Source organism: Cherax quadricarinatus, chromosome 9, assembly GCF_038502225.1.
Source record: "Cherax quadricarinatus isolate ZL_2023a chromosome 9, ASM3850222v1, whole genome shotgun sequence".
Taxonomy (NCBI): domain Eukaryota; kingdom Metazoa; phylum Arthropoda; class Malacostraca; order Decapoda; family Parastacidae; genus Cherax; species Cherax quadricarinatus.
This window is the reverse complement of record NC_091300.1, coordinates 31,311,156-31,336,586: the sequence shown is the minus strand read 5'-3', so window position 1 is coordinate 31,336,586 and position 25,431 is coordinate 31,311,156.

Below are 25,431 nucleotides of genomic sequence, written 5' to 3'. Positions count from 1 at the left end.
CTTCCCTGATGCTTCTATTCTCCTTGTATCCCATCTACCTTTTACTCTCAGTGTAGCTACAACTAGAAAGTGATCTGATATATCTGTGGCCCCTCTATAAACATGTACATCCTGAAGTCTACTCAACAGTCTTTTATCTACCAATACATAATCCAACAAACTACTGTCATTTCGCCCTACATCATATCGTGTATACTTATTTATCCTCTTTTTCTTAAAATATGTATTACCTATAACTAAACCCCTTTCTATACAAAGTTCAATCAAAGGGCTCCCATTATCATTTACACCTGGCACCCCAAACTTACCTACCACACCCTCTCTAAAAGTTTCTCCTACTTTAGCATTCAAGTCCCCTACCACAATTACTCTCTCACTTGGTTCAAAGGCTCCTATACATTCACTTAACATCTCCCAAAATCTCTCTCTCTCCTCTGCATTCCTCTCTTCTCCAGGTGCATACACGCTTATTATGACCCACTTCTCGCATCCAACCTTTACTTTAATCCACATAATTCTTGAATTTACACATTCATATTCTCTTTTCTCCTTCCATAACTGATCATTTAACATTACTGCTACCCCTTCCTTTGCTCTAACTCTCTCAGATACTCCAGATTTAATCCCATTTATTTCCCCCCACTGAAACTCTCCTACCCCCTTCAGCTTTGTTTCGCTTAGGGCCAGGACATCCAACTTCTTTTCATTCATAACATCAGCAATCATCTGTTTCTTGTCATCCGCACTACATCCACGCACATTTAAGCAACCCAGTTTTATAAAGTTTTTCTTCTTCTCTTTTTTAGTAATTGTATACAGGAGAAGGGGTTACTAGCCCATTGCTCCCGGCATTTTAGTCGCCTCATACGACACGCATGGCTTACGGAGGAAAGATTCTTTTCCACTTCCCCATGGACAATAGAAGAAATAAAAAAGAACAAGAGCTATTTAGAAAAAGGAGAAAAACCTAGATGTATGTATATATATATATATATACATACATATATACATACATATATACATACATATATATATACATACATATATATATATATATATATATATATATATATAGATAAATATATATATATATATATATATATATATATATATATATATATATATATATATATATATATATATATATATATATATATATATATATATATATATATATATATATATATATATATATATATATATATATATATATATATATATATATATATATATATATATATATATATATATATATATATATATATATATATATATATATATATATATATATATATATATATATATATATATATATATATATATATATATATATATATATATATATATATATATATATATATATATATATATATATATATATATATATATATATATATATATATATATATATATATATTATATATATATATATATATATATATATATATATATATATATATATATATATATATATATATATATATATATATATATATATATATATATATATATATATATATATATATATATATATATATATATATATATATATATATATATATATATATATATATATATATATATATATATATATATATATATATATATATATATATACATACATGTGATATATATATATATATAAATCATATATATATATATATATATATATATATATATATATATATATATATATATATATATATATATATATATATATATATATATATATATATATTGGCAGTTCGGAGGGATATGTTGTGTTTTTATATGTGTATGCTTCTAAAAAGAGTGATAATGTGTGAGTGTGGTGAAAGTGTTGAATGATGATGAAAGTATTTTCTTTTTGAGGATTTTCTTTCTTTTTTGGGTCACCCTGCCTCGGTGGGAGACGGCCGACTTGTTGAAAAAAAAATATATATATATATATACATATATATATATACATATATATATATATATATATTTAAATATGATTCACCAGTATTTAGGGTTTGAAGCCCATCGGAAGAGGCATTCGCCACTTATGGCATGGACACCAGTAAATTTAAAAAAAAATCTGGAAGGGTAAATCTTACAAAAAACAAAATCTGGAAGGTTTTCTTCGAGAAAAATTCACCAGCACTGAAAGCCTGAAAATTACCACAAGAACTGTTCGCCAGTTACTACACAGAATGAAACATTTCCAAGTTCATTAAATGTATAAGAAAATTTTAAAGTACCTACATAGCCTAAACCCGAGAGAGAGAGAGAGAGAGAGAGAGATGATCCTTGTTATAATATACATCAGTCATTAAGGATGGAAGTCGTTCAGCACAGTTACACTCAAGTTATCCAATAGAAATAAAATCTTAAAAAATAAAATGAACAAATTGGCTCTAACACCTCAAGAACAAACTGGATCATTTTGAAAGTAGGATATGCCAGTGTTGAAAATTTTGAAGCCGATCAGAAGAGGCTTCATGAAGTTGAAAAATTCACCCATCCCAATAGCCACTAGAACCTTTTCCTATATTTCACTAGCACTGCAAGTTTTAAGCTGATCAGATGACTCGTTCTCAAGTTATCAAGAAAATCCTCGGAGGAAGAAAAGCAAACTCTTCCAGAGTACATGACCGGCTCTACGAAACAGCCGTACGAAAATACATTTAAGAGCGTACTAAACGCGCGAATTATAAACACTTCTAAAAAATAAACGGGAATTTTCAATATATATTATATTTTCTTAGTTATATTTTATTTCAAATACACTACAGTCCGGCAAGAAAAATTAAATACTATGATCTACCGGATATTGCAGATATTGCACTCGTATAAACGATAATTATTTCCATCACAAGTGGGAGTTTCTGCTGAGTAAGGTACTGAAAAAACAGTGCTGACCTTGTGCTGTAGCATGATAGAGCGAGGATGTCATGCCGCCACCACCTGCTGGGGACACTGATGAGGAACCTCCATGTCTGCAACATTATAAACGGCGCCCGGTTCCAATCTGTGAGAATTGTCAGGTTCCAATTTCAGTTTGTCATACTGTATCAGCTTGTCCTGTCTACCAGCGAGCACGGAGAATTTACCTCCGACGTCGTCACCACTCTAACACCCTTACTTTATCTTCCCTCCTCACTGACAGTCCCACCTTTGACACAGACTCCCTCTTCGACTTTTTTTTGACAGCAACAGATTTATTACACAAACATTGATTATACTTCCTATAGCACTTCATACCTCTCATACTAAATCTACCTTTGTTATACTCTCCACCCTCGCTAGTCTATGATCAAGCATATTAATTAAACCTTCAGCAAGCCCTACCCTACAGCGCTGTATGACCTTTATGATTGTATCGTTTAGTTATGATTATAATAATATAAACACGTAACTGCTCAGTATATTCCACTCACTAGTCTCGTAAGATTATATTTCTTTATATATTCTAGTGCGTATATTCGAATGTGTAATTATTAGGGATTAAATAATTCTTGATTGGCGGTGCACAGGTGACATGTAGCCTTAATGACTCTCGAGCGGATGATAGATTTTTTATAACAAGGAAATCTCTCATATCCATGGAGAACCACTAAGCCGATAGGATTCATACAGCGCCTGGAGACCAGGAGGTAATTAAAATATGTTTCGACGGAGTTGGATGTTTCTCTAATGAATATCTTTTTCGCATTCTCTTCAGGGATAATATTCGCCTGCGTGGATTATTGCCTACCCCCAAATAATGCACATAAGCGATTATGCATGGGATGCGAAAAGTGTACGTTGGAGAGACATCTTTCACCTCGTAACAAACAAATGTACATGGAGACAACCTTTGTATTTGTCTTTAATATTACTACACTGAATAAAGGCAGCTTTATTAATTGATTATTTCCGAGATTTCAACACGAATCTTACTTCAAATCCACAACACCGCCATCGCATGAGACTTCCGTATTACTACTACTAGCGGCAGTAAAGTCTACCTGGAGGTTATTCCGGGGATCAACGCCCCCGCGGCCCGGTCCACGACCAGGCCTCCCGGTGGATCAGGGCCTGATCAACCAGGCTGTTACTGCTGGCCGCACGTAGTCCAACGTACGAACCACAGCCCGGCTGATCCGGCACTGACTTTAGGTATCTGTCCAGCTCCCTCTTGAAGGCAGCCAGGGGCCTATTGGTAATTCCCCTTATGCTTGGTGGGAGGCTGTTGAACAGTCTTGGGCCCCGGACACTTATGGTGTTTTCTCTTAGTGTACCAATGGCGCCCCTACTTTTAATTGGGGGTATTTTGCATCGCCTGCCCAGTCTTTTACTTTCGTAGGGAGTGATTTCTGTGTGCAGATTCGGGACCATTCCTTCTAGGATTTTCCAAGTGTAGATTATGATATATCTCTCTCTCCTGCGTTCCAACGAGTACAAGTCAAGTGCTTCCAAGCGTTCCCAGTAGTTAAGGTGCTTGACAGAACTTATACGTGCAGTAAAGGTTCTCTGTACACTCTCTAGATCTGCAATTTCACCTGCTTTGAACGGAGATGTTAATGTACAGCAGTATTCCAGCCTAGAGAGAACAAGTGATTTGAAAAGGATCATCACTGGCTTGGCATCTCTTGTTTTGAACGTTCTCATTATCCATCCTATTATTTTCTTTGCACTTGTGATCGTGGCACTGTTGTGATCCTTGAAAGTGAGATCCTCAGACATTACTACTCCCAGGTCCCTTACATTATTTTTCCGCTCTATTGTATGGCCAGAGTTTGTAGTATACTCTGTTCTAGTTATTATCCCCTCCAGTTTTCCATAACGGAGTAGTTGGAATTTGTCCTCATTGAACATCATATTGTTTCCGTTGCCTACCGTTAACCGTGTCCCAATAGATGACAGCCTCATGCAGAAAACTTGCTGTTTATATGTCTTCTTAAGTACTGTGTCTTGTGGAGGTCTTCAATGGCCGATTTAACAATGTCCTCATTTGTTAGGAAGTTGAGATGCCCCACAGTTATTGCTTTAGCTATTTTGTGCGCTATGCAATGATCGCACTAAATGTATCTGTATATTACATGCAAAGTGATCCAAGATATCATAGTGATCCAGTAGTTGTGAGAGGCAGGAGCGACTTGCCCTGAACCCAGATTGCCCTGGATTGTGCAGTTTTTGGAATCTCACTCATTTCCTTGTTGTCATCTGTGTAAGTCCCATCCTGTCTGAGTAAGGGCCCGGTGCTAGATGTGGTATTTGCCTTGTTTTTGGCATATGAAAAGAAGTATTTCGAATTTCTTTCAATTTCACTAATAGCTTTAAGCTCCTCCTGTCTCTCCTGGTTCCTGTAAGAGTCCTTTAACTAAAGTTCTATAGTTTCCACTTCCCTGGTCAGCGCCTCCTTCCGTGTATCATATATTCTAGCATTCCTGAGCCGCTCAGTGATTCTTCGTCGTCTTCTGTAGAGGGAGCGTCTTTCTCTCTCCAGTTTACTCCTGCTCTTCTTCTTTCTTAGGGGAATATGCCTAGGAAGCGTCTTTCTATCTCCAGTTTACTCCTGCTCTTCTTCTTTCTTAGGAGAATATGCCTAGAACATGCTTTCAGCTGCCAGGAAGTTGATCCTTTCAAGGCACTGGTTTGGATCCATGATATTTAAGATATCTTCCCAACATGTTTCATTTAAGGCATGGTACACCTGGTCCCAGTTGATGTTCTTGTTGTTGAAGATGTATTTTGTGAAGACACCTTCACAGCTACATGCATTTTGCTGATCAGGACCTCCATAACAACTCAAGCTTCAGGTCTCCAAAAATGTAGGTCCGCCACTGCCTTCAGTACCTGTGCTGGTAAACAGATGCTCACACCACAACGCAGTTTCAAGGCAAAAGTTGTTTTCAAAACATTATGAAATTGAATGTTTTAACTTCATTCAGCTAAAGTTAATTAGAAATGAACTATAAGTCCTATTGTGTAACTTTTGATAATGTTTTATGATTATCTAATAATTACACATTTTAAATGCAAATGATGTGAATATTATTATAATTATTATTATTATTATTATTATTATTATTATTATTATTATTAAAAAAAACCATGCCACGGGTGGGGGTAGAACCTGCAATCAGAGAGTTTTGAGACACTCTGATCGCGGGTTCTATCCCCACCCGTGGTATGGTTTGCTTGCAATCGTGTCATTACGATTTTGTGAGTCTTCCTCTTCTTCTTCTTCTTCTTCTTCTTCTTCTTCTTATTATTATTATTATTATTATTATTATTATTATTATTATTATTATTATTATTATTTATCCCCTAAGGGAAACCTTTAAATCTGTGAGAAATTGTGTGGATGAACCTTTACAAGTACAGTCTTAAATTAACCAATCACTCACATAACTGGGGATAACTATGGAACATCTGAAATAGATTATACTTACTGATATTAATGTACCTCGGAACATTTAGGAACAACAGGTCTCAGACATTGTGCCTCCTTCAGTGCCACCGTCTCACCTACCAACTCACACTTCAAAACCTTAAATTAGGAACATACAGTTTCTGAAAATTTACTAGAAAATTTAAGCCAATAACACTGGCAAATTAGTGGCCTGTATGATTAAGGAAAAGTTATTTGAGCATGACAACTTTAAGCAATTTGTTCGTATCTTATTTACAAATTATTAAACAAATCAAATTAATATAATATTTATAAATATAATTGCACTTAATCATTCATTCTATGGGTGGTATATCATAACGCCTCCTACAGGCAGGCAACTAATATTGGCCAATAACTAGTACCTTACCTGTTGTATGTAGTTCAATACAAATTGGGAGGCATACATTAAACTGGATGATACATGTGGCAGGTAAATATAGCGTCACATTCAGCTACCACCTCTTGGTTTCCGTCATATCATTATGCTAACACTTGTATTAAATATCTGGACACTTTCAGATGCACTGTCTCTTTGTATATCCTGACGTCATAAACTGCTTTTTCTCTCGGCTCCGATTACACTGGATCAAATTCTACCTCACTCCCCAGTTAATGTAAACGTTACACCATTTTTCGATTATTCTCCAACAGTTTGTGTACCAATACATCTATTCAATTAATTCAATAACACTTCCAGGTGTGTAATACATTTTCATTATTGGAATATTAATTTCCTCAAAATTACAACAATTCTTCCCCATTTAATCAACTTACAGTATATAAGGAAATTACATAGAACATTTGTTCTCATGTGACACCTTTTAAAATTCACATTGAAGATACACACGTACACGATTTCATATAAACATTATTATCCCCATCAGTTCTTACAAATTACAGGAAAATTATCAAAATTTTCCACAACTTCTCATATTAGTTTTCGGTCTTAACTCAAGAACGCCTCATCCAATCGCCTTTAAATTTTCAGTGCTTGTACACGGTCCCTAGGACCACATTCTTGGAACAACTGGCATGTGCGGATATCCTATGACCAATGTCGCTGAACCTACTCCTAGAATTTTGGAATGGTTTGCATGACTTATAGGTGTCATATGGCCTAGTAGGTAATGCTCTCACTGCACACACTGAGTGTTCGTGGTTCGATCCCCGGCAAGGGTGGAAACATTGGGTGTTTCCTTACACCTGCTGTCGCCTTCCACCTAGCAAACAAGTAGGTACCTGGGTGTTAGCCGACTGGTGTGGGTGGCATCCTGGGGGACAATATTTAAGGACCCCAATTGAAATAAGACAGACAGTCCTCGATGACGCACTGACTTTCTTGGATTATCCTGTTGGGATTTTTAACCCTCCGGGGTTAAAAATCCGAATAAAATCTTATCTCTTACAAAATCCTCAGAGGCGTAGCTTCAGACGTTCAACAAGAGAGACTTCGAAGTCGACGACGAAGCAGAGTGAAATTCAAGTTCGTAGGTCGAGGTTAGACTGATGCTTCTTAGGGGCAGGATAGTGCCCGGTATTATTATTTTTTATTTTTTTTTGTACAGGCAAATTTACTGATGCAGTACAGTTTAAAAAAATTGGAATCGTTGAATTCCGTGAGGAATCAGTGGGGAAAGGTTGCTCCAGTTCCTCGGATTAAGATCATTTTACTAATACCAAGGCAACACACAGGCAAAGTAATTAAAATGCAGATGTTTATGGTATAAGTATCCGTGTTTAAACCTTGATGCCGGTGAAGAGCTCTTGATGCAAGGAGCCAGAGCTGCTTTCCTTGGATCAAAGCTAATTACCTTTCATATTCTAATAGTTTAGAAATTCTCAATGAAAATAATAATAATAGTAATAACAATAATAATCATGCGCCTTCCGTATGAAAATTTAAAACCAAAACAATTTTTAAATGAAGGTTTAGTGATAAGTGTTTTGCATTACTCAGTAATTTCCATCACAGAATGATGAAACAGCTCATGGCTAAGTAACTGATCAATATATATATATATATATATATATATATATATATATATATATATATATATATATATATATATATATATATATATATATATATATATTATATATATATCAGTGACAGTCGTAATGAACTACTATCAGTGAATATATAGAAGAAAGGACGGAGACTAGAACTGTAATCCTGACTACCTTGTGGCAGGACCAGCACTGTACCACTGGACTACAAGTCTAGTAGTACACGAGTGCAGCGCTGGACCTGTTACTAGTCAAGATAACCGTTCAAATCCCTGTCCATTCTTCTGATTGTTCATATATCGTCATATATAAACTGAAAGTCTGCTTTAATTCCTGATATAAGGATTAGAGTATTACTCACTGGTGATGTATAAGCGTCAAGCAGCCTTAACGACTCTGTTGATTAGTCGGCTTTAAAGTCTCATGACTACAAAACGGTTATTAAGTATTTAAGTAGCTCATCATCAGTCAAGAATACTTAAATCCATAAATTGGGATTAAAGTAAACTTTCAGCTTTTCATATAAATACCTTTTTCCTCCTCCAAGGTTTTTCATCCTCAAGAACGCCTCATGCGATTGACTTCAAATTTGTGAGCTATAATTAGGAAAAGGAGCCCTTTTGTCAGTTTTACAGAATTATTCCAAATTTTTGTTTCCGCACCTTCATTGGTGCATTTGAAACCTGTGTCGTGTTCTGTACTATTTCTTTTTCGTGAATTGAGGTAGAGGGGGTTGGGCTTTGCAGTGTAGGTATATACCTTTCGTGGATCATGCAGCGACCAAAACACATCTAATATACCCATATGCTTGATATTTATCCAAAACGGATAGACACGTCTTTAAAATTTAATATCTAATATGTCAATTCATAACTTATTCTAGCCACGATGCTATGACTTTTATTCTTCAAATTTTATTGTTTATCCCGCGACCACTTAAAGAGTTTTCATCTACAGGTCCATCACGCACTCAGCTCTCAGGGAAGTAGAGGACGGTGCCTTTGGAAACTTGCCTAAACTACATACTTTGTAAGTATTAGCTGTATTTAAGGCTGGTAAAAGTGTGGTGTGCTTGTTGTAGATGCAAGGTACTCTCTACTGTTATAGAATATTTGAAAAGCAGCATAATATTAAAATGTTTGGTGTTGTGATTTTTTAAAAGATTTTGACAGTTCTTATTTTTTGTACACGAAAAATATTGCCCCACGTTTTGACAATTTAGTTGTTTTTTTTTATGTGCAGTGCTTTAATTTAGAATAAAAAAAATAGTGGATTCAATCTAACTGAAGATAATTATGTCCCTTTAAATGTTTAGAAACTCTTCAGCGGTGAGTGTTGTAGGCGTCCTGAAGCAGCTTTGTTCTAATAATGGTGTTGGCTAATAATTCTATCACCGTAAGTCATCAACAGCGACCAGGAGTTAGTTTACGGTATGATGAAGACTGCTGTAGCTAACTGAACTAACCTAACTTAATGTAATATCAGGGGACGATGTTGAGCTGACTAATTTCAACAGAAACAACAATTCACAAAATTCATCTGTGATTAAAAATAATGCTGTCGTTGTTGAGATGAATGGCACAAGCCTGAATTTGTGGACTGATGCTAGATACGCACAGTCTTCTGACAGGGCCACGGAAGGAGCCCCAGCTGTTGCTCAACTTACTTTTATCTAGCAGTCCCGAAGCCAACTCTGGTATCAGAGTGATGCAACTCACAAGCCCTGCATTCTAAAGTCGATATACACTGAGCACTGCCACCCCACCCTCTCCACGTGCCCTGTTTTCTCTCTTTTATTTCTTACTATTTGTTATTCCTTACAGAATATCACATTGCTCATCTTTTCTGTGAACCTCATCTCTGCTATGGATTCTGTATCAGGTTTTCTTCTGTTATTCTTATTTTCATATCATTGTTCTTATTGCAAAGTCATCAGAATTAGTATACCAGGCATATATTCTTTCATTTGTTTCTTTTTGATGTATCTGGTCTAATATCTGGGGTGACGGGTAGGTCTTTCCAGGTGTAGAGGAGTTATGGTGGGGAGGGTCAGAGATACAGCAGTTAGCAACAGAGATATTCTTCAGATGGGTGTTGGGTATTTGGTGTCAAACAGAAGTATACTTGGAAAAAAAAGAAAAGAGGATGGCACTCAGGAAATTTTTCTGGCAAAAATGAGAGACGAGCATTCTTCTGTGTCCTGTGTGTTTCTTGCTCTTCTGTCCCATCCTTAGGCAATGGACTAACTCTTAGATCATCACTCCATGTAGGTCTGTCTCTGTTTCTACTCTCATTACTGTTTACCCTCCAGTCTTTCGCTGCTATCTGTTAATTTTCTGATCTCTGTCTGTCTCTGTCTCTGTCTGTCTCTTACTCTCTCTCTCTCTCTCTCTCTCTCTCTCTCTCTCTCTCTCTCTCTCTCTTTTACACAGGGTTTGACAAGGTTAGGTTAAGGATCCCTAGCTTTATTGACAAGCTATTTACAGGTTAAGGATTCCTAACTTTATTGACAAGCTAAGAGCTGTTACCTACATCAGCTCATTTGAAAGCATTTTTATTGTTATGAAACATACAAGTAGGGAACAGGATGAAGTTGGAGCCATCTGTTTGCCAGCATTTTCATCTGTTCAACTGACTTTATCTCGTTGACATCATAATGCTGTACGAATGTGTTCCAGACTCGAGTCATCCTGGGAATAAATGATAATCGATGAAGTGATGTTCTGGAGAAGGGTACAGCCAGAGTGAAGTTGCTGCTTTCTGCCCGTCTTTTGGTATAGAAACTTGCTTCACGCTGTTCTCGAAGTGGATTCAAGTGTGGGACTTTTACAATATTGGCCTTGTACATAACAGTAAGGCCACCCACATCCCTCCTGTGTTGAAGGCTCTGCTGAAATGACAGATCTATCCAGGATTGGTCCAGGCGAGAGATGAGATGTCTTGCTCTGTTCTCTACTCTGTCAAGCAGTCGCAGATGAGAAGGGGGGCAGGCAAATCAAGAAAGTGGAGCATACTCAGGGTGTGAGCGTACTTGTGCTGTCAAGCAGATACGAGATACGGCGAAGTGCTGTAAGCTTCCTGGCTGCCTTTTTTGCAAGATTTACAACGTGGCTCTTCATGGTCAGTTTGGAGTCAAATTTCACCCCAAGGATATCAACTTCTTTCCCAGTTGCAGCACCCTGACATTCATCCTTACTACTGCACCGACATTACCATCTTGGTATAGAGATCATCATCATTTGTGTTTTCTCAGGTGCAAATGTTACTTGCCATCTATTTCCCCAAGCTGATATAGCTCTGCGCTGGTGATCAATGTAGCTTAGAGCAGCTGGCATTTCTTCTCTTCGATAAGTGAATATCAGTGTAGTCATCTGCATATGCATGGGATTCTGGGATGAGATGAAGGAGGTCATTGAAGTAGACATTCCATAACAATGGTCCCAGAACACTTCCTCGTGGAACACTTGCCCCGATAGGATGTCTTGCTGATTCTGTTCCATTGAGAGCTACCCTTAGAGATCTACCATGAAGGTAATCACTGAGGAGACAGCGTAGATCCTGCAGTTCCCAGAGCTTGCAGTTTTGCTAAGAGGCCCTGGTGCCACGCTCAGTCGAAAGCACCAATAATGTCCAGGGCTACCACACCGCTGACTTTGGATTCATCCAGTGACTGGTGCCACTTAGTAGAGAGGTTTAACAACAAAGTAGTGAGTGGTAGTCAAAAAACTTTGGCATTTGTCTTGAGATTATTGTCTCAAGGAGCTTGCCGGTGATTGACAGGAGTGACACTGGTCTGTAGTTGCTGATTTCTGCTCTGCTCTTCTTTTTGCGAACAGGGACTACATTTGCCTCTTTCCACAGAGAAGGCCATTTACACTGTACTAAGTAGTGCTGAAAGATGCGAGTTAGAGGTGCTGCTAGCTGGTCTGCACATCTCAGCAATCTTGGGCTCAACTTGTCTGGGCTCACAGCCTGAACTTGGTTAAGAGATTTAAGAAGGAAGTGCACCTCTTCGTGCCTTATTGTCACCACTGACAGTTTTGACACAGTTCTTGCAACTAGCCAAGGAGGGTCCCTTGCTGGGTCAGGAACTTGCATTTTGGTAGCAAAGTGTTCGGCAAAGAGATCCGCCTTCTCTTGACTACTAGTAGAGGTGGTCCCAACCTGCCGATTTACAGGTGGAATGAGTTCATCAGGCAGATAACCTTGTCTGTCCTTGACCAGGGTCCACCAGGTTTTGGAGCCTACCTTACCTGTTGCTAGCTTTCTTTCTGTGTCCACCTCCCATTTAGCAATGGCCCACTTTTGAACGACACCCATGTGCTTACAGGCTTGTCTGTGCAAGTTCCTGTTATAGGTGGTACGATGTCTCTTATACCTTCGCCATGCCTTGTACTTAGCAGTAGCAGCCTCTCTACAACGAAAGTCAAACCAAGGCTGATCTGTAGGCTTGGTCACATATTGCCGGCGAGGAATGTGTTCTTGTTGTAGATTTAGGATGTGTCCAGTGAAGGCTTTCACTTGGTTGTCAACATCCCCTTGGAGAAGAGCATTCCAATTGGTGGTGGCGAGCTCAGAGCAAAGGGCTGGCCAATTACCTCTTTCCCATATCCAGGTTGTGCGTGTGGACTCCTCACCTCGTTCTGTTGGGATCTTAAGTGTCGTAAAAACAGCCTTGTGGTCAGATGATCCAACGTAGCCGAAGGGTTGACAATTGACTATACCTTCTGCTAGATCACTCACTACTGGGTCAAGGGAGGAGCCAGAGATGTGAGTAGGGAAATCAACAAAGTTTCTCATGTCAAATACTACAAGAAGGTCATCAAAGTCCCTCTGTATAAGGTGTTGGTTGATGTCACCAACAATTATGACATGTTGACAGTTGTGTTGTAGCAGAAGGAAGTCCACATTTTCCATTAGAAAGTTGATGGGGTCTGCATGTTGCCAATGAGATCTGTACATTGCACATGCTAGTACAGAGGTACTAGTGTTTATGTATATCTTGAAAAACATCATTTCCAGATGAGTAGGGATGGCAACGTCAATGGCTGGGCATGTACTCTTTTAGAGAAGCACACAGCTCTCTCTCTCTTTCCCTCTCTCTCTCCCTCTCTTTTTTTTTTTTTTTTTTACACAGGGTTTGACAAGATTAAGGTCTGGGCCCACAGCCTTTTCATGGTCAAGCGATTTAAGAAGGAAATGCACCTCCTCCTGCCTTATTCTCTCTCTCTCTCTCTCTCTCTCTCTCTCTCTCTCTCTCTCTCTCTCTCTCTCTCTCTCTCTCTCTCTCTCTCTCTCTCTACCTAAAACATATCTCAAAACTATGTTCAGTTTTTTCACTTTACCCTTCCCAAATCTTCCTTTCCCTATGCATATACTGTCACATTTGTCCCATATCTCGCTCCTCCTTCTGTCAGTATTTCTTTCTCCTCTACTTCTTCGTCCAGTTCATTCCATTTCCTGATGACATGGGTGCTGAAGAAATGCTTATCACTTCTGTATGACTCATCTGTGTCTTTAACTTCCAGCATATTATATCAGTCCACCCATTAGTGATGATTCTAAGCATTGTTGCGAGGACTGGATTCCCTGACGTCTACAATAATGTCAAACTAATCAGGGAATCTAGCCTTTGCAACAGACGATATTAAAGGTCATCACTAATCGCTACTATCAACATCATACCTCAAAACACAGTGAGTTTCACATCCAAAATACTTGCACAACACATTTACCTAAGCAAGACACGTACCTAGCCGTACCTGACACCTGACCTACACTTCTGTTTAAATTCACTATTTTTTTTATTCTCTGTATTGAACTAAAGATTTCCCTGGTGGGCTAGAATTAACCTCCATAAATATCTTAATACTCGCCTAAGTATCTTTCACATGCCCTGTGTCAATTGACTTATTGAGGATTTTGGCGAATGGCTTGCACAGTGCTCATTCTCCCTCTCATAGAACCCACGGAAATGCATTATTTGATCGCTATTGCTTATGAGATATCGTACTTGCACAGCAAGTACGATACCGTAAGCAGTAGCGTAAGTATTCGTAAATACTCGTTGATGTGTTCTTTCTATTTGTCTCTCTAGTAATCTCCTATTTCAACTGCTCACAGACTTTCTGATCATTGCTAGTAAGCTCACTTCCTTCGTCAGTCTTATTACCAAGTCTTTACCGTTATCATCCTTCTTATTTGTTTACATTACTTGGGCTCAGAATTGGCTTTCGATGCCGTGTCGTCCTCGAATTGTCACTACACCTCACTTCTTACATGTGCAGATTTGTTTCTGGCTCTGTTGCACGCTTCTCTGTGTTCCACTGATCTTTGCCTTCTATATTTTCAAGCAAATCAAATGAGGCATTCTCGAGTTACTGCCTTTAAAATAATAAAACGCAAATTGACACATAGTTGAGTCCAATAAAAGTCCTAACTTTTCTCTTAGTAAAATACCGTTATCTCTCGATAACTAATATCACATTTCGATCTATAAATTTTACAAAAAAAAAAAAGGCACCTGCAAGACCCGGTATCAATCTGAATCTTCCTCTTAATATCGTACAAAGAATGTCGACTACCACTGTGGGTATTCCCTTTATGAAACGCCTAATTTTTAATTTCTAAGAGCAGCCAATCCCGCACGTTTTACTTATAATCTTCTGGCCTATAAACAACGTCATGAGCAGTTCTAACGTATTAGTGGTGTTAATTATATATTAATGTGATCCTTTATATTATTCAATATAGTGTCGGGAACTAAGTTTATCTTCGTCTACACACACTTATCGTGGAAGGCAGAGTGCCTACAAGATGGATAATGCAAAGAGAGCAGAGCAAGCATTTACACTGAATTAAGTTTCTGTTGATTATTCAATCATTTTACATTGTCTTTCCTCTCCTATTGTTGCTGGCACAATCCTTCCACATTCACAGGTATCCTCACTCATTCCTGGTGGCAATATTACACATCAAGAACGTCCCCCTCTGGTTGGAGGGGGACCAGCTCTTCCACTCTATCCTTCAGTGGATCAACACTTCCCTGGATCCTGCGATGAGAGCCCCTTTCCTGGACTCCCATGTTGGAGAGTCCTATCCTTACGCAGGGCACGAGCCTTTTAATCATATATTTCCTCGTCTAAATTCATTTTCACGTTTTCTCGGATTTTGATCCATGAATTCTTAATTCGTGTATTTCTTGAGAGAGAATTTGTTCCAACTTCGTCCTCGCTTGCTGGGAACTCGTTCCCCCTGAGCGAGATCATCCTAAATGCCACTACCCGGAACACGACACTGTAAATCTGACTCGCTGCTCGTTCTCGCTCGCTAAGGACTCGCTCGACAGTTCACGAACGAGATCATCGTAATTGCCACTACCTGGAACAGGACACCACAAATCTGACTCGCTGCTCCTTCTCCCTGGTTGGGGGATCGCTTCGGCAGCGTCTGGACACGACTGAGTGGGCCTTAAGGTATTGCGGTTTATGGCATATATATATATATATATATATATATATATATATATATATATATATATATATATATATATATATATATATATATATATATATATATGTGGTGCCTAATAGATAAAACTGGTCAATTAGCAAGAACTCATTTAAAATTATAGGTAGTAGGTTGGTAGACAGCAACCACCCAGGGAAGTACTACCGTCCTGCCAGATGACTGTGAAACAGAAACCTGTAACTGTTTTGCATGATGGTAGGATTGCTGGTTTCTTTTTCTGTCTCATAAACACGCTAGATAACAGGGATATCTTGCTACTCCTACTTACACTTTGGTCACACTTCACAGACACGCACATGCATATATATATACATACATCTAGGTTTTTCTCCTTTTTCTAAATAGCTCTTGTTCCTCTTTATTTCTTCTATTGTCCATGGGGAAGTGGAAAAGAATCTTTCCTCCGTAAGCCATGCGTGTCGTATGAGGCGACTAAAATGCCGGGAGCAATGGGCTAGTAACCCCTTCTCCTGTAGACATTTACTAAAAAAGAGAAGAAGAAAAACTTTATAAAACTGGGATGCTTAAATGTGCGTGGATGTAGTGCGGATGACAAGAAACAGATGATTGCTGATGTTATGAATGAAAAGAAGTTGGATGTCCTGGCCCTAAGCGAAACAAAGCTGAAGGGGGTAGGGGAGTTTCGGTGGGGGGAAATAAATGGGATTAAATCTGGAGTATCTGAGAGAGTTAGAGCAAAGGAAGGGGTAGCAGTAATGTTGAATGATCAGTTATGGAAGGAGAAAAGAGAATATGAATGTGTAAATTCAAGAATTATGTGGATTAAAGTAAAGGTTGGATGCGAGAAGTGGGTCATAATAAGCGTGTATGCACCTGGAGAAGATAGGAATGCAGAGGAGAGAGAGAGATTTTGGGAGATGTTAAGTGAATGTATAGGAGCCTTTGAACCAAGTGAGAGAGTAATTGTGGTAGGGGACCTGAATGCTAAAGTAGGAGAAACTTTTAGAGAGGGTGTGGTAGGTAAGTTTGGGGTGCCAGGTGTAAATGATAATGGGAGCCCTTTGATTGAACTTTGTATAGAAAGGGGTTTAGTTATAGGTAATACATATTTTAAGAAAAAGAGGATAAATAAGTATACAAGATATGATGTAGGGCGAAATGACAGTAGTTTGTTGGATTATGTATTGGTAGATAAAAGACTGTTGAGTAGACTTCAGGATGTACATGTTTATAGAGGGGCCACAGATATATCAGATCACTTTCTAGTTGTAGCTACACTGAGAGTAAAAGGTAGATGGGATACAAGGAGAATAGAAGCATCAGGGAAGAGAGAGGTGAAGGTTTATAAACTAAAAGAGGAGGCAGTTAGGGTAAGATATAAACAGCTATTGGAGGATAGATGGGCTAATGAGAGCATAGGCAATGGGGTCGAAGAGGTATGGGGTAGGTTTAAAAATGTAGTGTTAGAGTGTTCAGCAGAAGTTTGTGGTTACAGGAAAGTGGGTGCGGGAGGGAAGAGGAGCGATTGGTGGAATGATGATGTGAAGAGAGTAGTAAGGGAGAAAAAGTTAGCATATGAGAAGTTTTTACAAAGTAGAAGTGATGCAAGGAGGGAAGAGTATATGGAGAAAAAGAGAGAGGTTAAGAGAGTGGTGAAGCAATGTAAAAAGAGAGCAAATGAGAGAGTGGGTGAGATGTTATCAACAAATTTTGTTGAAAATAAGAAAAAGTTTTGGAGTGAGATTAACAAGTTAAGAAAGCCTAGAGAACAAATGGATTTGTCAGTTAAAAATAGGAGAGGAGAGTTATTAAATGGAGAGTTAGAGGTATTGGGAAGATGGAGGGAATATTTTGAGGAATTGTTAAATGTTGATGAAGATAGGGAAGCTGTGATTTCGTGTATAGGGCAAGGAGGAACAACATCTTGTAGGAGTGAGGAAGAGCCAGTTGTGAGTGTGGGGGAAGTTCGTGAGGCAGTAGGTAAAATGAAAGGGGGTAAGGCAGCCGGGATTGATGGGATAAAGATAGAAATGTTAAAAGCAGGTGGGGATATAGTTTTGGAGTGGTTGGTGCAATTATTTAATAAATGTATGGAAGAGGGTAAGGTACCTAGGGATTGGCAGAGAGCATGCATAGTTCCTTTGTATAAAGGCAAAGGGGATAAAAGAGAGTGCAAAAATTATAGGGGGATAAGTCTGTTGAGTATACCTGGCAAAGTGTATGGTAGAGTTATTATTGAAAGAATTAAGAGTAAGACGGAGAATAGGATAGCAGATGAACAAGGAGGCTTTAGGAAAGGTAGGGGGTGTGTGGACCAGGTGTTTACAGTGAAACATATAAGTGAACAGTATTTAGATAAGGCTAAAGAGGTCTTTGTGGCATTTATGGATTTGGAAAAGGCGTATGACAGGGTGGATAGGGGGGCAATGTGGCAGATGTTGCAGGTGTATGGTGTAGGAGGTAGGTTACTGAAAGCAGTGAAGAGTTTTTACGAGGATAGTGAGGCTCAAGTTAGAGTATGTAGGAAAGAGGGAAATTATTTCCCAGTAAAAGTAGGCCTTAGACAAGGATGTGTGATGTCACCGTGGTTGTTTAATATATTTATAGATGGGGTTGTAAGAGAAGTAAATGCGAGGGTCTTGGCAAGAGGCGTGGAGTTAAAAGATAAAGAATCACACATAAAGTGGGAGTTGTCACAGTTGCTCTTTGCTGATGACACTGTGCTCTTGGGAGATTCTGAAGAGAAGTTGCAGAGATTGGTGGATGAATTTGGTAGGGTGTGCAAAAGAAGAAAATTGAAAGTGAATACAGGAAAGAGTAAGGTTATGAGGATAACAAAAAGATTAGGTGATGAAAGATTGGATATCAGATTGGAGGGAGAGAGTATGGAGGAGGTGAATGTATTCAGATATTTGGGAGTGGACGTGTCAGCGGATGGGTCTATGAAAGATGAGGTGAATCATAGAATTGATGAGGGGAAAAGGGTGAGTGGTGCACTTAGGAGTCTGTGGAGACAAAGAACTTTGTCCTTGGAGGCAAAGAGGGGAATGTATGAGAGTATAGTTTTACCAACGCTCTTATATGGGTGTGAAGCATGGGTGATGAATGTTGCAGCGAGGAGAAGGCTGGAGGCAGTGGAGATGTCATGTCTGAGAGCAATGTGTGGTGTGAATATAATGCAGAGAATTCGTAGTTTGGAAGTTAGGAGGAGGTGCGGGATTACCAAAACTGTTGTCCAGAGGGCTGAGGAAGGGTTGTTGAGGTGGTTCGGACATGTGGAGAGAATGGAGCGAAACAGAATAACTTCAAGAGTGTATCAGTCTGTAGTGGAAGGAAGGCGGGGTAGGGGTCGGCCTAGGAAAGGTTGGAGGGAGGGGGTAAAGGAGGTTTTGTGTGCGAGGGGCTTGGACTTCCAGCAGGCATGCGTGAGCGTGTTTGATAGGAGTGAATGGAGACAAATGGTTTTTAATACTTGACGTGCTGTTGGAGTGTGAGCAAAGTAACATTTATGAAGGGGTTCAGGGAAACCGGCAGGCCGGACTTGAGTCCTGGAGATGGGAAGTACAGTGCCTGCACTCTGAAGGAGGGGTGTTAATGTTGCAGTTTAAAAACTGTAGTGTAAAGCACCCTTCTGGCAAGACAGTGATGGAGTGAATGATGGTGAAAGTTTTTCTTTTTCGGGCCACCCTGCCTTGGTGGGAATCGGCCAGTGTGATAATAAAAAAATAATATATATATTGAGAGATAGCTTCCTTTATCATCTTTGTTGTCATCAGCAGAATCATCTTCTAGAAAGGAAGTACTTCGGGAAACGACAATGTTTTGTGCTAGTCCACGAAAGTGACTCCTTACATTTGAACGTCTGAAGCGCCTCTCGTGGAGCTGCATCATCCATCGCAAGTGAATCATGATGTTAGCTTCAGAAGTGACTCCAGAGCTGCTGCCTCAAGAGTTGGGATAAGAGGCAAACAATTACGGTGACTTTTCCATCCGCCAAAGCTTGGCTTGTTCCCCACAGATGAATATGAGAGTAAATTCGTGGGAGGTGGATGCCTACAGCTGTTGTTACTGGCGAAAGTCTTGCTGCTTTAGTTTTTCTATTTTTGTGACCAATTGTTTTACTGGTGCTCTTCAAGCAAAACAGATTTAAAAAGGCTGCAGTCTTAAGTGTTCCATACCCTGAAATAAAGGAAATGTCTCCTGCTCTAGCAGTTTCATCAACAGAGACGTTTTTGGCATTTTGCAAATAATGTCAAGAATTTTGTTTTTGCCCATTTGAAACATAGACGATGTGGCACAACCACTTGTAGTGTGTAAAAGAAAACGAATGTGGTCTTTAAGCTCTTTATGACTAGCCTGGAGTTCTATGGAGGATCGCAACAAATTCTTAGTCTTAACCTTACCTGGCTTAAAGAGACGTATGTTCCTGTTTGGTAAAGTTAATGCAATGAGCAACAGTAGGAGAATTACATCTTAGCAGAACCCTGTAATGGCTTGACAGTGTTAATGATGATTATGTCAGCATCCTTAAAATTTTACTTACGATTTGTCATAAGAAAGAGGTTGAGCGAGTTTTGCCATAAATACATTCCAACCAGGAAGATTCAGGACAAACAGCCATTTCCCACATTTCCACAAAAATGTCATTTGTATCCAACATCGCTGTTTTCTCTGACAATAGTCGCACAGTGTCAAGATCTTTGACAAGAATTTTTATTTAATCCTGAGTCACTTCTCTTTTGGAAATCCTCTACTAGAAATTGGTTACCAGAAGCAAGAGCGTCCACAGAAGTCATAGTCATAGGTCTCGGTATCGCGTCAATGTTTAACATCAATATTTCCGGGTTCGTACACTGTATGCCTCCCATGCAACGGAACGTGTTGCAGCCATCGAGAGGTCACACGTCTAAATCGGTATCAAGAACAAGAAGCCATGGAAAAAACTAATAACAACGTAAGAATGGAGGAACACTGGAGAAGGCCTACTGGCCCATGCCAAGGAAGTCCTTATCAAAACCACCCCTTCCGAAAGCTACCCAAACATTTACTCCCGTTGTGCAAGACAGGTATACAATACCGACAAGATGAAAGTTAAGACACTTGTGCAACATCTGATTATCTTTATTGTAAACGTTTCGCCATCCAGTGGCTTTATCAATACAAATTCTTGGACATAATTAGAAAACAGAAGATGAGGTAATCAGTCCCTCAGCCTTGGAGGTGGTGTTTACAACACCGTATAAGAATATAAGAATGGAGGAGCACTGCAGAAGGCCTACTGACCCATACAAGACAGGTCCTTATCGAAACCACCCCTACCCAAAGCTACCTAAGAATATACTCCCGTACCCAATGACACCAATCAAACCCAGCCCCTCCCACTCATATATTTATCCAATCTCTTTTTAAAGCTATCCAAGGTCCTATCCTCGATTACCCTTGTTCTACTCATCCACAACTCTGTTCGAAAACCAGTACTTACCTATGTCCTTTCTAAATCTAAATTTATCCAACTTAAATCCATTATGTATTTCTGGTTCTTACCTGGTTCGACACCCTCAGTACTTTATTAATATCACTTTTGTTTATACCCATCATCCACTCATACACTTCAATGATATCTCCCCTCATTCTACGTCTCTCCAGAGAGTGGAGATTCAAGGCTCTAAGTCTATCTTCATACGGGAGATTCTTTACACAGTAAATTATTTTAGTCATTCTTCTCAGCATGTTCTCCAATGAGTCTATATCCATCCTGTAGTAAAGAGACCAAAACTGAGCAGCATAATCTAGATGAGGCCTCACTAGTGATGTATAGAGCTGTAAAATAACTTTTGGACTTCTGTTACTTATACTTCTTGAAATAAATCCTAATAATCTGTTAGCGTTATTGCACACACTTAGGCACTGCCATCTTGGCTTTAGATTTCTGCTTACCATGACTCCTAAGTCTTTTTTACATTCTGTATGATCAAGCTCTACTTCACCTAGTTTATAACTTCGAGGGTTATTTTCATTTCCAAGGACTAGTACTTCACACTTGTCCACATTGAACTTCATCTACCATTTTTCAGTCCAAGACATTAATTTGTCCAAATCCTCCTGGAGTTCATTAGTATCCTCTTCAGTATGAATCATACAGCCTATTTTTGTATCATCAGCAATTTTCCTCATGTCACTTGTAATTCCTTCGCCAAAGTCATTAATGCAAATTAAATCCAAATAAACAATATCATATTCTTTATCACTGTCTACTGCCTCAAATGTTCTATTGAAGAACGTCAGTAAATTTGTCAGGCAGGAACGACCTCTCGTGAACCCATGCTGAGATTCATTAATCAAATTATGCTCATCAAGGTGACTTCTGATAATGTCAGCTATAATTGATTCTAATAACTTGCCTCTCCTGTTAACCCATTTGGGATCGTTATTATTAGACCTAATTTCTCTCTGGGGAATGTATATACTCTGGACACTGTTTAAAAAGACACTGTGTACATTATTAAGAAAACAATCATAAAAGCAGATAAGTCCCTTCATATTCATAAGTATGATTATCGTCAATAAAATCATTCTACAACTTCTACAACTAGCCCATCAATTTGGGAAGGACCTACTTCCACTGGGGAATCCCGCCTACCAGTGACTATGCCCTCGTCTGCTACACGTCTCTCTTCACTGACTTCTATATAAGCGCCAGTCTCCTTACCTGTGCTTCAGAATCTCTACAACCACGGTGTTGTAAACACCACCTCCAAGGCTGAGGGACTGATTACCTCATCTTTTGTATATATTTCTTCTGTTTTCTAATTATGTCCAAGAATTTGTATTGATAAAGCCACTGAATGGCGAAACGTTTACAATAAAGATAATCAGATGTTGCACAAGTGTCTTAACCTTCATTTACTCCCGTTCCCACGACACCAATCAAATCCAGCCCCTCCCACTCATATATTTGTCCAATTTCTTTTTAAAGCCACTTAGAGTCCTAGCCTCGATTACCCTACTCGGAAGAATGTTCCACGCATCGACAACTCTGTTTGAAAACCAGTACTCACCTATGTCCTTTCGAAATCTAAATTTATCTAACTTAAATCCGTTGTTTCTGGTTCCTACCTGATTCGATATCCTATCATCCACTTATACACTTCAGTGATATCTCCTCTCATTCTACGTCTCTCAAGAGAGTGAAGATTCAAGGATCTAAATCTATCTTCATACGGGAGATTCCTTATACAGTGAATCATTTTAGTCATTCTTCTCTGTATATTCTCCAGTGAATTTATATCCATGACTCACGAAATCGTAATGATACGATTGCAAGCAAACCATACCACGGGTGAGGTTAGAGCCCGTGATCAGAGAGTCATAAAACTCCAGACCGAGGCGTTAGCCACTGGGCCAGCTGGCTTCAATAAGATTCATTATTGTAGCTTGCTGACCCAGTGGCTGACGCGTCGGTCTGGAGTTTTATGACTCTCTGATCGAGGGTTCTAACCCCACCCGTGGTATGGTTAATTTACATTCATCCTGTTGTAAGAAGACCAAAACTGAGCGGCATAATCCAATTGAAGCTTTATTAGTGATGCATAGAGCTGTAAAATATTTTTTGGACTCCTGTTATTTGCGCTTCTTGAAATAAATATAAGTAATCTGTTACCCTTATCGCGAACACTTAAGCACTGTTGATATGAACGTGAGATAGGAAACATCTGGTCTGACGGCAGAAATTGATTTGTGAACTATGGAATCGCATTTTTTTTCAGAATTGTCCTATATCCCTAGTCTTTTTTGGTCTTTTATGGCCGTCTTTCCAAAATGTTGGAAGGAATGAAGGATGACAGTTCTTACATGATTCAGGTGTGCTGGTGGTGGATGATCTTCCGTGGCATTCAGGTGTGTTGGTGGTGGATGATCTTCCGTGGCATTCAGGTGTGTTGGTGGTGGATGATCTTCCGTGGCATTCAGGTGTGTTGGTTGTGGATGATCTTCCGTGGCATTCAGGTGTGTTGGTGGTGGGTGATCTTCCGTGGCATTCAGGTGTGTTGGTGGTGGATGATCTTCCGTGGCATTCAGGTGTGTTGGTGGTGGATGATCTTCCGTGGCATTCAGGTGTGTTGGTGGTGGATGATCTTCCGTGGCATTCAGGTGTGTTGGTGGTGGATGATCTTCCGTGGCATTCAGGTGTGTTGGTGGTGGATGATCTTCCGTGACATTCAGGTGTGTTGGTGGTGGGTGATCTTCCGTGGCATTCAGGTGTGCTGGTGGTGGATGATCTTCCGTGGCATTCAGGTGTGTTGGTGGCGGGTGATCTTCCGTGACATTCAGGTGTGTTGGTGGTGGATGATCTTCCGTGGCATTCAGGTGTGTGATCTTCCATGGCATTCTGGTGTGCTGGTGGTGGATGATCTTCCATGGCATTCAGGTGTGTTGGTGTGGGTGATCTTCCGTGACATTCAGGTGTGTTGGTGGTGGGTGATCTTCCGTGACATTCAGGTGTGCTGGTGGTGGGTGATCTTCCGTGGCATTCAGGTGTGTTGGTGGTGGGTGATCTTCCGTGGCATTCAGGTGTGTTGGTGGTGGGTGATCTTCCGTGGCATTCAGGTGTGCTGGTGGTGGGTGATCTTCCGTGGCATTCAGGTGTGCTGGTGGTGGGTGATCTTCCGTGGCATTCAGGTCTGTTGGTGGTGGGTGATCTTCCGTGGCATTCAGGTGTGCTGGTGGTGGGTGATCTTTCGTGGCATTCAGGTGTGCTGGTGGTTGGTGATCTTCCGTGGCATTCAGGTGTGCTGGTGGTGGGTGATCTTTCGTGGCATTCAGGTGTGCTGGTGGTGGGTGATCTTCCGTGGCATTCAGGTGTGTTGGTGGTGGGTGATCTTCCGTGGCATTCAGGTGTGATGGTGGTGGGTGATCTTCCGTGGCATTCAGGTGTGCTGGTGGTGGGTGATCTTTCGTGGCATTCAGGTGTGCTGGTGGTTGGTGATCTTCCGTGGCATTCAGGTGTGCTGGTGGTGGGTGATCTTCCGTGGCATTCAGGTGTGATGGTGGTGGGTGATCTTCCGTGGCATTCAGGTATGTTGGTGGTGGGTGATCTTCCGTGGCATTCAGGTGTGCTGGTGGTGGGTGATCTTTCGTGGCATTCAGGTGTGCTGGTGGTTGGTGATCTTCCGTGGCATTCAGGTGTGCTGGTGGTGGGTGATCTTTCGTGGCATTCAGGTGTGCTGGTGGTGGGTGATCTTCCGTGGCATTCAGGTGTGTTGGTGGTGGGTGATCTTCCGTGGCATTCAGGTGTGATGGTGGTGGGTGATCTTCCGTGGCATTCAGGTGTGCTGGTGGTGGATGATCTTCCGTGGCATTCAGGTGTGCTGGGGGTTGGTGATCTTCCGTGGCATTCAGGTGTGCTGGTGGTGGATGATCTTCCGTGGCATTCAGGTGTGCTGGTGGTTGGTGATCTTCCGTGTCATTCAGGTGTGCTGGTGGTGGGTGATTTTCCGTGGCATTCAGGTGTGATGGTGGCTGGTGATCTTCCG